Source organism: Schistocerca serialis, chromosome 11 (genome assembly GCF_023864345.2).
Source record: "Schistocerca serialis cubense isolate TAMUIC-IGC-003099 chromosome 11, iqSchSeri2.2, whole genome shotgun sequence".
Lineage (NCBI taxonomy): Eukaryota > Metazoa > Arthropoda > Insecta > Orthoptera > Acrididae > Schistocerca > Schistocerca serialis.
In genome coordinates, this window is record NC_064648.1 from 621,567 (window position 1) to 635,843 (window position 14,277).

Consider the following 14,277-nt stretch of genomic DNA (forward strand, 5'->3'; position numbering starts at 1 on the left):
CGGAAAACTGATAGTTCATTATAACGTTCAGGGCGACCTAATGACGATGGAACACTCAAATTGCGTCGATATTCAATACATCGACCTCCAGTCGACTTGTATCAAAGGGGATATTGCAGTGTCGTGCACCATATGATCCATCTCCTGTTAATAGATTTTCGATTCCGACGCTAAAATGATAGTTAACTGTAACGTTCAGGGACTCCTAATGCCGATGGAACACTCAAATTGCGTCGAGATTCAATACATCGACCTCCAACCGACTTGTCTCCAAGGTTCTATTGCTGCCTCGGGCACCTTATGGTCGTTCTCCTGAGAGTTTAGATTATCGAATCCGACGCAAAAATCATAGTTAATTGTAACGTTCAGGGCCTCCTAATGTCGATGGAACACTCAAATTGCGTCGAGATTCAATACATCATCCTCCAGCGGACTTGTATCCAAGGGGATATTGCAGTCTCGTGCACCATATGATCCTTCTCCTGCTAGTAGATTTTCTAATCCGACGCTAAAATGATAGTTAACTGTAACGTTCTGGGCCTCCTAATGCCGATGGAACACTCAAATAGCGTCGAGATTCAATACATCGGTTTCCAGCCGACTTGCCTCCAAGGGGATATAGCTGCCTCGGGCACCTTATGGTCGTTCTCCTGTGAGTTTAGATTATCGAATCCGACGCAAAAATGATAGTTAATTGTAACGTTTAGGGCCTCCTAATGACGATGGAACACTCAAATTGCGTCGAGATTCAATACATCGGCCTCCAGCCGACTTGTCTCCAAGGGTCTGTTGCTGCCTCGGGCACCTTATGGTCGTTCTCCTGTGAGTTTAGATTATCGAATCCGACGCAAAAATGATAGTTAATTGTAACGTTTAGGGCCTCCTAATGACGATGGAACACTCAAATTGCGTCGAGATTCAATACATCGGCCTCCAGCCGACTTGTCTCCAAAGGTCTGTTGCTGCCTCGGGCACCTTATGGTCGTTCTCCTGTGAGTCTAGATTTTCGAATCCGACGCAAAAATGATAGTTAATTTGTAACGTTCAGGGCCTCCAAATGACGATGGAACACTCAAATTGCGTCGAGATTCAATACATCGTCCTCCAGCCGACTTGTCTCCAAGGGGATATTGCTGCCTCGGGCACCACATGGTCCGTCTCCGGAGATTCTACGTTTTCGAATCCGACGCAAAACTCATAGTTAATTGTAACGTTCAGGGCCTCCTATTGGCGATGGAACACTCAAATTGCGTCGAGATTCAATACATCGACCTCCAGCCGACTTGTCTCCAAGGGGATATTGCTGCATCGGGCACCTTATGGTCGTTCTCCTGTGAGTTTATATTTTCGAATCCGACGTAAAAATGATAGTTAATTGTAACGTTCAGGGCCTTCTAATGACGATGGAACACTCAAATTGCGTCGAGATTCAATACAACGACCCCCAGCCGACTTGTCTCAAAGGGTCTATTGCTGCCTCGGGCACCTTATGGTCGTTCTCCTGTGAGTCTAGATTTTCGAATCCGACGCAAAAATAATAGTTAATTGTAACGTTCAGGGCCTTCTAATGACGATGGAACACACAAATTGCGTCGAGAGTCAATACATCTTCCTCCAGCCGACTTCTCTCCATGGGGATATTACTGCCTCGGGCACCTTATGGTCGTTCTCCTGTTAGTAGATTTTCGAATCCGACGCTAAAATGATAGTTAACTGTAACGTTCAGGGCCTCCTAATGTCGATGGAACACTCAAATTGCGTCGAGAGTCAATCCATCGACCTCCAGTCGACTTGTATCCAAGGGTCTAATGCTGTCTCGGGCACAATATGATCCTTCTCCTGTGAGTCTAGATTTTCGAATCCGACGCAAAAATGATAGTCAATTGTAACGTTCAGGGCCTTCTAATGACGATGGGACACTCAAATTGCGTATATTCACTACATCAGCCTCCAGCCGACTTGTTTCCAAAGGGATATCGCTGCCTCGGGCACCACATGGTACGTCTCCGGTGATTCTACGTTTTCGAATCCGACGCAAAACTCATAATTAATTGTAACGTTCAGGGCCTCCTAATGGCGATGGAGCACACAAATTGAGTCGAGATTCAATACATCGACCTCCAGCCGACTTGTCTCCAAGGGTCTATTGCTGCCTCGGGCACCTTATGGTCGTTCTCCTGTGAGTCTAGATTTTCGAATCCGACGCAAAAATGATAGTTAATTGTAACGTTCAGGGCCTTCTAATGACGATGGGACACTCAAATTGCGTCGAGATTCAATACATAGACCTCCAGCCGACCTGTCTCCAAGGGTCTATTGCTGTCTCGAGCACCATATGAACTTCTCCTGTGAGTAGATTTTCGAATCCGACGCGAAACTGATAGTTAATTGTAACGTTCAGGGCTTCCTAATGATGATGGAAAACTCAAATTGCGTCGAGAGTCAATACATCGACCTCCAGTCGACTTGTCTCAAAGGGGATATTGCTGTCTCGAGCACCGTATGAACTTCCCCTGTGAGTAGATTTTCGAATCCGACGCGAAACTCATAGTTGATTGTAACGTTCAGGGCCTCCTAATGACGATGGAACACTCAAATTGCGTCGAGATTCAATAAATCGTCCTCCAGCCGATTTGTCTCCAAGGGGATATTGCTGCCTCGGGCATCTTATGGTCGTTCTCCTGTGAGTCTAGATTTTCGAATCCGACGCCAAACTGATTGTTAATTGTAACGATCAAGGCCTCCTAATGACGATGGAACACTTAAATTGCGTCGAGATTCAATACATGGTCCTCCAGCCGACTTGCCTCCAAGGGTCTATTGCTGCCTCGGGCACCTTATGGTCGTTCACCTGTGAGTCTAGATTGTCGAATCCGACGCTAAAATGATAGTTAATTGTAACGTTTAGGGCCTCCTAATGACGATGGAACACTCAAATTGCGTCGAGATTCAATACATCGGCCTCCAGCCGACTTGTCTCCAAGGGTCTGTTGCTGCCTCGGGCACGTTATGGTCGTTCTCCTGTGAGTTTAGATTATCGAATCCGACGCAAAAATGATAGTTAATTGTAACGTTTAGGGCCTCCTAATGACGATCGGACACTCAAATTGCGTCGAGATTCAATACATCGGCCTCCAGCCGACTTGTCTCCAAGGGTCTACTGCTGCCTCGGGCACCTTATGGTCGTTCTCCTGTGAGTCTAGTTTTCGAATCCGACGCAAAAATGATAGTTAATTGTAACGTTCAGGGCCTTCTAATGACGAGGGAACACTCAAATTGCGTCGAGATTCAATACATCGTCCTCCAGCCGACTTGTCTCCAAGGGGATATTGCTGCCTCGGGCACCACATGGTCCGTCTCCGGTGATTCTACGTTTTCGAATCCGACGCAAAACTGATAGTTAATTGAAACGTTCAGGGCCTCCTATTGGCGATGGAACACTCAAATTGCGTCGAGATTCAATACATCGACCTCCAGCCGACTTGTCTCCAAGGGTCCATTGCTGCCTCGGGCACCTTACGGTCGTTCTCCTGTGAGTCTAGATTTTCGAATCCGACGCAAAAATGATAGTGAATTGTAACGTTCAGGGCCTTCTAATGACGATGGGACACTCAAATTGCGTCGAGATTCAATACATCGACCTCCAGCCGACTTGTCTCCAAGGGTCTATAGCTGTTTCGGGCACCTTATGGTCGTTCTCCTGAGAGTTTAGATTATCGAATCCGAAGCAAAAATGATAGTTAATTGTAACGTTCAGGGCCTCCTAATGCCTATGGAACACTCAAATGGCGTCGAGATTCAATACATCGGCCTCCAGCCGACTTGTCTCCAAGGGTCTGTTGCTGCCTCGGGCACCTTATGGTCGCTCTCCTGTGAGTTTAGATTATCGAATCCGACGCAAAAATGATAGTTAATTGTAACGTTTAGGACCTCCTAATGACGATGGAACACTCAAATTGCGTCGAGATTCAATACATCATCCTCCAGCGGACTTGTATCCAAGGGGATATTGCAGTCTCGTGGACCAGATGATCCTTCTCCTGCTAGTAGATTTTCGAATCCGACGCTAAAATGATAGTTAACTGTAACGTTCTGGGCCTCCTATTGCCGATGGAACACTCACATTGCGTCGAGATTCAATACATCGGTTTCCAGCCGACTTGCCTCCAAGGGGATATTGCTGCCTCGGGCACCTTATGGTCGTTCTCCTGTGAGTTTAGATTATCGAATCCGACGAAAAAATGATAGTTAATTGTAACGTTTAGGGCTTCCTAATGACGATGGAACACTCAAATTGCGTCGAGATTCAATACATCGGCCTCCAGCCGACTTGTCTCCAAGGGTCTGTTGCTGCCTCGGGCACCTTATGGTCGTTCTCCTGTGAGTTTAGATTATCGAATCCGACGCAAAAATGATAGTTAATTGTAACGTTTAGGGCCTCCTAATGACGATGGGACACTCAAATTGCGTCGAGATTCAATACATCGGCCTCCAGCCGACTTGTCTCCAAGGGTCTACTGCTGCCTCGGGCACCTTATTGTCGTTCTCCTGTGAGTCTAGATTTTCAAATCCGACGCAAAAATGATAGTTAATTGTAACGTTCAGGGCCTCCAAATGACGATGGAACACTCAAATTGCGTCGAGATTCAATACATCGTCCTCCAGCCGACTTGTCTCCAAGGGGATATTGCTGCCTCGGGCACCACATGGTCCGTCTCCGGAGATTCTACGTTTTCGAATCCGACGCAAAACTCATAGTTAATTGTAACGTTCAGGGCCTCCTATTGGCGATGGAACACTCAAATTGCGTCGAGATTGAATACATCGGCCTCCAGCCGACTTGTCTCCAAGGGGATATTGCTGCATCGGGCACCTTATGGTCGTTCTCCTGTGAGTTTAGATTTTCGAATCCGACGTAAAAATGATAGTTAATTGTAACGTTCAGGGCCTTCTAATGACGATGGAACACTCAAATTGCGTCGAGATTCAATATATCGACCCCCAGCCGACTTGTCTCCAAGGGTCTATTGCTGTCTCGGGCACCTTATGGTCGTTCTCCTGTAAGTCTAGATTTTCGAATCCTGCGCAAAAATAATAGTTAATTGTAACGTTCAGGGCCTTCTAATGACGATGGAACACTGAAATTGCGTCGAGAGTCAATACATCTTCCTCCAGCCGACTTGTCTCCATGGGGATATTACTGCCTCGGGCACCTTATGGTCGTTCTCCTGTTAGTAGATTTTCGAATCCGACGCTAAAATGATAGTTAACTGTAACGTTCAGGGCCTCCTAATGCCGATGGAACACTCAAATTGCGTCGAGAGTCAATACATCGACCTCCAGTCGACATTTATCCAAGGGTCTAATGCTGCCTCGGGCACAATATGATCCTTCTCCTGTGAGTCTAGATTTTCGAATCCGACGCAAAAATGATAGTGAATTGTAACGTTCAGGGCCTTCTAATGACGATGGGACACTCAAATTCAGTCGAGATTCACTACATCGGCCTCCAGCCGACTTGTCTCCAAAGGGACATCGCTGCCTCGGGCACCACATGGTCCGTCTCCGGTGATTCTACGTTTTCGAATCCGACGCAAAACTCATAGTTAATTGTAACGTTCAGGGCATCCTAATGACGATGGAGCACACAAATTGTGTCGAGATTCAATACATCGACCTCCAGCCGACTTGTCTCCAAGGGTCTATTGCTGCCTCGGGCACCTTATGGTCGTTCTCCTGTGAGTCTAGATTTTCGAATCCGACGCAAAAATGATAGTTAATTGTAACGTTCAGGGCCTTCTAATGACGATGGGACACTCAAATTGCATCGAGATTCAATTCATCGGCCTCCAGCCGACTTGTCTCCAAGGGTCTATTGCTGCCTCGGGCACCCTATGGTCGTTCTCCTGTGAGTCTAGATTTTCGAATCCGACGCAAAAATGATAGTTAATTGTAACGTTCAGGGCCTTCTAATGACGATGGAACACTCCAATTGCGTCGAGATTCAATACATCGGTCTCCAGCCGACTTGTCTCCCTGGGGATATCGCTGCCTCGGGCACCACATGGTCCGTCTCCGGTGATTCTACGTTTTCGAATCCGACGCAAAACTCATAGTTAATTGTAACGTTCAGGGCATCCTAATGACGATGGAGCACACAAATTGAGTCGAGATTCAATACATCGACCTCCAGCCGACTTGTCTCCAAGGGTCTATTGCTGCCTCGGGCACCTTATGGTCGTTCTCCTGTGAGTCTAGATTATCGAATCCGACGCAAAAATGATAGTTAATTGTAACGTTTAGGGCCTCCTAATGACGATGGGACACTCAAATTGCGTCGAGATTCAATACATCGGCCTCCAGCCGACTTGTCTCCAAGGGTCTACCGCTGCCTCGGGCACCTTATTGTCGTTCTCCTGTGAGTCTAGATTTTCAAATCCGACGCAAAAATGATAGTTAATTGTAACGTTCAGGGCCTCCAAATGACGATGGAACACTCAAATTGCGTCGAGATTCAATACATCGTCCTCCAGCCGACTTGTCTCCAAGGGGATATTGCTGCCTCGGGCACCACATGGTCCGTCTCCGGAGATTCTACGTTTTCGAATCCGACGCAAAACTAATAGTTAATTGAAACGTTCAGGACCTCCTATTGGCGATGGAACACTCAAATTGCGTCGAGATTCAATACATCGACCTCCAGCCGACTTGTCTCCAAGGGGATATTGCTGCATCGGGCACCTTATGGTCGTTCTCCTGTGAGTTTAGATTTTCGAATCCGACGTAAAAATGATAGTTAATTGTAACGTTCAGGGCCTTCTAATGACGATGGAACACTCAAATTGCGTCGAGATTCAATATATCGACCCCCAGCCGACTTGTCTACAAGGGTCTATTGCTGTCTCGGGCACCTTATGGTCGTTCTCCTGTAAGTCTAGATTTTCGAATCCGACGCAAAAATAATAGTTAATTGTAACGTTCAGGGCCTTCTAATGACGATGGAACACTGAAATTGCGTCGAGAGTCAATACATCTTCCTCCAGCCGACTTGTCTCCATGGGGATATTACTGCCTCGGGCACCTTATGGTCGTTCTCCTGTTAGTAGATTTTCGAATCCGACGCTAAAATGATAGTTAACTGTAACGTTCAGGGCCTCCTAATGCCGATGGAACACTCAAATTGCGTCGAGAGTCAATACATCGACCTCCAGTCGACATTTATCCAAGGGTCTAATGCTGCCTCGGGCACAATATGATCCTTCTCCTGTGAGTCTAGATTTTCGAATCCGACGCAAAAATGATAGTGAATTGTAATGTTCAGGGCCTTCTAATGACGATGGGACACTCAAATTCAGTCGAGATTCACTACATCGGCCTCCAGCCGACTTGTCTCCAAAGGGATATCGCTGCCTCGGGCACCACATGGTCCGTCTCCGGTGATTCTACGTTTTCGAATCCGACGCAAAACTCATAGTTAATTGTAACGTTCAGGGCATCCTAATGACGATGGAGCACACAAATTGAGTCGAGATTCAATACATCGACCTCCAGCCGACTTGTCTCCAAGGGTCTACTGCTGCCTCGGGCACCTTATGGTCGTTCTCCTGTGAGTCTAGATTTTCGAATCCGACGCAAAAATGATAGTTAATTGTAACGTTCAGGGCCTTCTAATGAAGATGGAACACTCAAATTGCGTAGCGATCCAATACATAGACCTCCAGTCGACTTGTCTCAAAGGGGATATTGATGTCTCGAGCACCGTATGACCTTCTCCTGTGAGTAGATTTTCGAATCCGACGCGAAACTCATAGTTGATTGTAACGTTCAGGGCCCCCTAATGAAGATGGAACACTCAAATTGCGTCGAGATTCAATAAATCGTCCTCCAGCCGATTTGTCTCCAAGGGGATATTGCTGCCTCGGGCATCTTATGGTCGTTCTCCTGTGAGTCTAGATTTTCGAATCCGACGCGAAACTGATTGTTAATTGTAACGTTCAAGGCCTCCTAATGACGATGGAACACTTAAATTGCGTCGAGATTCAATATATCGTCCTCCAGCCGACTTGCCTCCAAGGGTCTATTGCAGCCTCGGGCACCTTATGGTCGTTCTCCTGTGAGTCTAGATTAACGAATCCGACGCAAAAATGATAGTTAATTGTAACGTTTAGGGCCTCCTAATGATGATGGAACACTCAAATTGCGTCGAGATTCAATACATCGGCCTCCAGCCGACTTGTCTCCAAGGGTCTGTTGCTGCCTCGGGCACGTTATGGTCGTTCTCCTGTGAGTTTAGATTATCGAATTCGACGCAAAAATGATAGTTAATTGTAACGTTTAGGGCCTCCTAATGACGATGGGACACTCAAATTGCGTCGAGATTCAATACGTCGGCCTCCAGCCGACTTGTCTCCAAGGGTCTACTGCTGCCTCGGGCACCTTATGGTCGTTCTCCTGTGAGTCTAGATTTTCGAATCCGACGCAAAAATGATAGTTAATTGTAACGTTCAGGGCCTTCTAATGACGAGGGAACACTCAAATTGCGTCGAGATTCAATACATCGTCCTCCAGCCGACTTGTCTCCAAGGGGATATTGCTGCCTCGGGCACCACATGGTCCGTCTCCGGTGATTCTACGTTTTCGAATCCGACGCAAAACTGATAGTTAATTGTAACGTTCAGGGCCTCCTATTGGCGATGGAACACTCAAATTGCGTCGAGATTCAATACATCGACCTCCAGCCGACTTGTCTCCAAGGGTCTATTGCTGCCTCGGGCACCTTATGGTTGTTCTCCTGTGAGTCTAGATTTTCGAATCCGACGCAAAAATGATAGTGAATTGTAACGTTCAGGGCCTTCTAATGACGATGGGACACTCAAATTGCGTCGAGATTCAATACATCGTCCTCCAGCCGACTTGTCTCCAGGGGGATATTACTGCCTCGGGCACAATATGATCCTTCTCCTGTGAGTCTAGATTTTCGAATCCGACGCGAAAATGATAGTGAATTGTAACGTTCAGGGCCTTCTAATGACGATGGGACACTCAAATTGCGTCGAGATTCAATACATCGGCCTCCAGCCGACTTGTCTCCAAGGGTCTGTTGCTGCCTCGGGCACAATATGATCCTTCTCCTGTGAGTCTAGATTTTCGAATCCGACGCAAAAATGATAGTGAATTGTAACGTTCAGGGCCTGGTAATGACGATGGAACACTCAAATTGCGTCGAGATTCAATACATCGGCCTCCAGCCGACTTGTCTCCAAGGGTCTGTTGCTGCCTCGGGCACCTTATGGTCGTTCTCCTGTGAGTCTAGATTTTCGAATCCGACGCAAAAATGGTAGTTAATTGTAACGTTCAGGGCCTTCTAATGACGATGGGACACTTAAATTGCGTCGAGATTCAATACATCGGCCTCCAGCCGACTTGTCTCCAAGGGTCTGTTGCTGCCTCGGGCACAATATGATCCTTCTCCTGTGAGTCTAGATTTTCGAATCCGACGCAAAAATGATAGTGAATTGTAACGTTCAGGGCCTGGTAATGACGATGGAACACTCAAATTGCGTCGAGATTCAATACATCGGCCTCCAGCCGACTTGTCTCCAAGGGTCTGTTGCTGCCTCGGGCACCTTATGGTCGTTCTCCTGTGAGTCTAGATTTTCGAATCCGACGCAAAAATGGTAGTTAATTGTAACGTTCAGGGCCTTCTAATGACGATGGGACACTTAAATTGCGTCGAGATTCAATTCATCGGCCTCCAGCCGACTTGTCTCCAAGGGTCTATTGCTGCCTCGGGCACCCTATGGTCGTTCTCCTGTGAGTCTAGATTTTCGAATCCGACTTAAAAATGATAGTTAATTGTAACGTTCAGGGCCTTCTAATGACGATGGAACACTCCAATTGCGTCGAGATTCAATACATCGGTCTCCAGCCGACTTGTCTCCCTGGGGATATCGCTGCCTCGGGCACCACATGGTCCGTCTCCGGTGATTCTACGTTTTCGAATCCGGCGCAAAAATGATAGTTAATTGTAACATTCAGGGCCTCCTAATGAAGATGGAACACTCAAATTGCGTAGCGATCCAATACATAGACCTCCAGTCGACTTGTCTCCAAGGGGATATTGCTGCCTCGGGCACCACATGGTCCGTCTCCGGTGATTCTACGTTTTCGAATCCGACGCAAAACTGATAGTTAATTGTAACGTTCAGGGCCTCCTATTGGCGATGGAACACTCAAATTGCGTCGAGATTCAATACTTCGACCTCCAGCCGACTTGTCTCCAAGGGTCTATTGCTGCCTCGGGCACCTTATGGTTGTTCTCCTGTGAGTCTAGATTTTCGAATCCGACGCAAAAATGATAGTGAATTGTAACGTTCAGGGCCTTCTAATGACGATGGGACACTCAAATTGCGTCGAGATTCAATACATCGTCCTCCAGCCGACTTGTCTCCAGGGGGATATTACTGCCTCGGGCACAATATGATCCTTCTCCTGTGAGTCTAGATTTTCGAATCCGACGCGAAAATGATAGTGAATTGTAACGTTCAGGGCCTTCTAATGACGATGGGACACTCAAATTGCGTCGAGATTCAATACATCGGCCTCCAGCCGACTTGTCTCCAAGGGTCTGTTGCTGCCTCGGGCACAATATGATCCTTCTCCTGTGAGTCTAGATTTTCGAATCCGACGCAAAAATGATAGTGAATTGTAACGTTCAGGGCCTGGTAATGACGATGGAACACTCAAATTGCGTCGAGATTCAATACATCGGCCTCCAGCCGACTTGTCTCCAAGGGTCTGTTGCTGCCTCGGGCACCTTATGGTCGTTCTCCTGTGAGTCTAGATTTTCGAATCCGACGCAAAAATGGTAGTTAATTGTAACGTTCAGGGCCTTCTAATGACGATGGGACACTTAAATTGCGTCGAGATTCAATACATCGGCCTCCAGCCGACTTGTCTCCAAGGGTCTGTTGCTGCCTCGGGCACAATATGATCCTTCTCCTGTGAGTCTAGATTTTCGAATCCGACGCAAAAATGATAGTGAATTGTAACGTTCAGAGCCTGGTAATGACGATGGAACACTCAAATTGCGTCGAGATTCAATACATCGGCCTCCAGCCGACTTGTCTCCAAGGGTCTGTTGCTGCCTCGGGCACCTTATGGTCGTTCTCCTGTGAGTCTAGATTTTCGAATCCGACGCAAAATTGGTAGTTAATTGTAACGTTCAGGGCCTTCTAATGACGATGGGACACTTAAATTGCGTCGAGATTCAATACATCGGCCTCCAGCCGGTTTGTCTCCAAGGGTCTGTTGCTGCCTCGGGCACCTTATGGTCGTTCTCCTGTGAGTCTAGATTTTCGAATCCGACGCGAAACTCATAGTTGATTGTAACGTTCAGGGCCCCCTAATGAAGATGGAACACTCAAATTGCGTCGAGATTCAATAAATCGTCCTCCAGCCGATTTGTCTCCAAGGGGATATTGCTGCCTCGGGCATCTTATGGTCGTTCTCCTGTGAGTCTAGATTTTCGAATCCGACGCGAAACTGATTGTTAATTGTAACGTTCAAGGCCTCCTAATGACGATGGAACACTTAAATTGCGTCGAGATTCAATATATCGTCCTCCAGCCGACTTGCCTCCAAGGGTCTATTGCAGCCTCGGGCACCTTATGGTCGTTCTCCTGTGAGTCTAGATTAACGAATCCGACGCAAAAATGATAGTTAATTGTAACGTTTAGGGCCTCCTAATGATGATGGAACACTCAAATTGCGTCGAGATTCAATACATCGGCCTCCAGCCGACTTGTCTCCAAGGGTCTGTTGCTGCCTCGGGCACGTTATGGTCGTTCTCCTGTGAGTCTAGATTTTCGAATCCGACGCAAAAATGATAGTTAATTGTAACGTTCAGGGCCTTCTAATGACGAGGGAACACTCAAATTGCGTCGAGATTCAATACATCGTCCTCCAGCCGACTTGTCTCCAAGGGGATATTGCTGCCTCGGGCACCACATGGTCCGTCTCCGGTGATTCTACGATTTCGAATCCGACGCAAAACTGATAGTTAATTGTAACGTTCAGGGCCTCCTATATGCGATGGAACACTCAAATTGCGTCGAGATTCAATACATCGACCTCCAGCCGACTTGTCTCCAAGGGTCTATTGCTGCCTCGGGCACCTTATGGTTGTTCTCCTGTGAGTCTAGATTTTCGAATCCGACGCAAAAATGATAGTGAATTGTAACGTTCAGGGCCTTCTAATGACGATGGGACACTCAAATTGCGTCGAGATTCAATACATCGGCCTCCAGCCGACTTGTCTCCAAGGGTCTGTTGCTGCCTCGGGCACAATATGATCCTTCTCCTGTGAGTCTAGATTTTCGAATCCGACGCAAAAATGATAGTGAATTGTAACGTTCAGGGCCTGGTAATGACGATGGAACACTCAAATTGCGTCGAGATTCAATACATCGTCCTCCAGCCGACTTGTCTCCAAGGGTCTATTGCTGCCTCGGGCACCTTATGGTTGTTCTCCTGTGAGTCTAGATTTTCGAATCCGACGCAAAACTGATAGTTAATTGTAACGTTCAGGGCCTCCTATATGCGATGGAACACTCAAATTGCGTCGAGATTCAATACATCGACCTCCAGCCGACTTGTCTCCAAGGGTCTATTGCTGCCTCGGGCACAATATGATCCTTCTCCTGTGAGTCTAGATTTTCGAATCCGACGCGAAAATGATAGTGAATTGTAACGTTCAGGTCCTTCTAATGACGATGGGACACTCAAATTGCGTCGAGATTCAATACATCGGCCTCCAGCCGACTTGTCTCCAAGGGTCTGTTGCTGCCTCGGGCACCTTATGGTCGTTCTCCTGTGAGTCTAGATTTTCGAATCCGACGCAAAAATGGTAGTTAATTGTAACGTTCAGGGCCTTCTAATGACGATGGGACACTTAAATTGCGTCGAGATTCAATACATCGGCCTCCAGCCGACTTGTCTCCAAGGGTCTGTTGCTGCCTCGGGCACAATATGATCCTTCTCCTGTGAGTCTAGATTTTCGAATCCGACGCAAAAATGATAGTGAATTGTAACGTTCAGGGCCTGGTAATGACGATGGAACACTCAAATTGCGTCGAGATTCAATACATCGGCCTCCAGCCGACTTGTCTCCAATGGTCTGTTGCTGCCTCGGGCACCTTATGGTCGTTCTCCTGTGAGTCTAGATTTTCGAATCCGACGCAAAAATGGTAGTTAATTGTAACGTTCAGGGCCTTCTAATGACGATGGGACACTTAAATTGCGTCGAGATTCAATACATCGGCCTCCAGCCGGTTTGTCTCCAAGGGTCTGTTGCTGCCTCGGGCACCTTATGGTCGTTCTCCTGTGAGTCTAGATTTTCGAATCCGACGCGAAAATGATAGTGAAATGTAACGTTCAGGGCCTTCTAATGACGATGGGACACTCAAATTGCGTCGAGATTCAATACATCGGCCTCCAGCCGACTTGTCTCCAAGGGTCTGTTGCTGCCTCGGGCACAATATGATCCTTCTCCTGTGAGTCTAGATTTTCGAATCCGACGCAAAAATGATAGTGAATTGTAACGTTCAGGGCCTGGTAATGACGATGGAACACTCAAATTGCGTCGAGATTCAATACATCGGCCTCCAGCCGACTTGTCTCCAAGGGTCTGTTGCTGCCTCGGGCACCTTATGGTCCTTCTCCTGTGAGTCTAGATTTTCGAATCCGACGCAAAAATGGTAGTTAATTGTAACGTTCAGGGCCTTCTAATGACGATGGGAGACTTAAATTGCGTCGAGATTCAATACAGCGGCCTCCAGCCGACTTGTCTCCAAGGGTCTGTTGCTGCCTCGGGCACAATATGATCCTTCTCCTGTGAGTCTAGATTTTCGAATCCGACGCAAAAATGATAGTGAATTGTAACGTTCAGGGCCTGGTAATGACGATGGAACACTCAAATTGCGTCGAGATTCAATACATCGGCCTCCAGCCGACTTGTCTCCAAGGGTCTGTTGCTGCCTCGGGCACCTTATGGTCGTTCTCCTGTGAGTCTAGATTTTCGAATCCGACGCAAAAATGGTAGTTAATTGTAACGTTCAGGGCCTTCTAATGACGATGGGACACTTAAATTGCGTCGAGATTCAATACATCGGCCTCCAGCCGACTTGTCTCCAAGGGTCTGTTGCTGCCTCGGGCACAATATGATCCTTCTCCTGTGAGTCTAGATTTTCGAATCCGACGCAAAAATGATAGTGAATT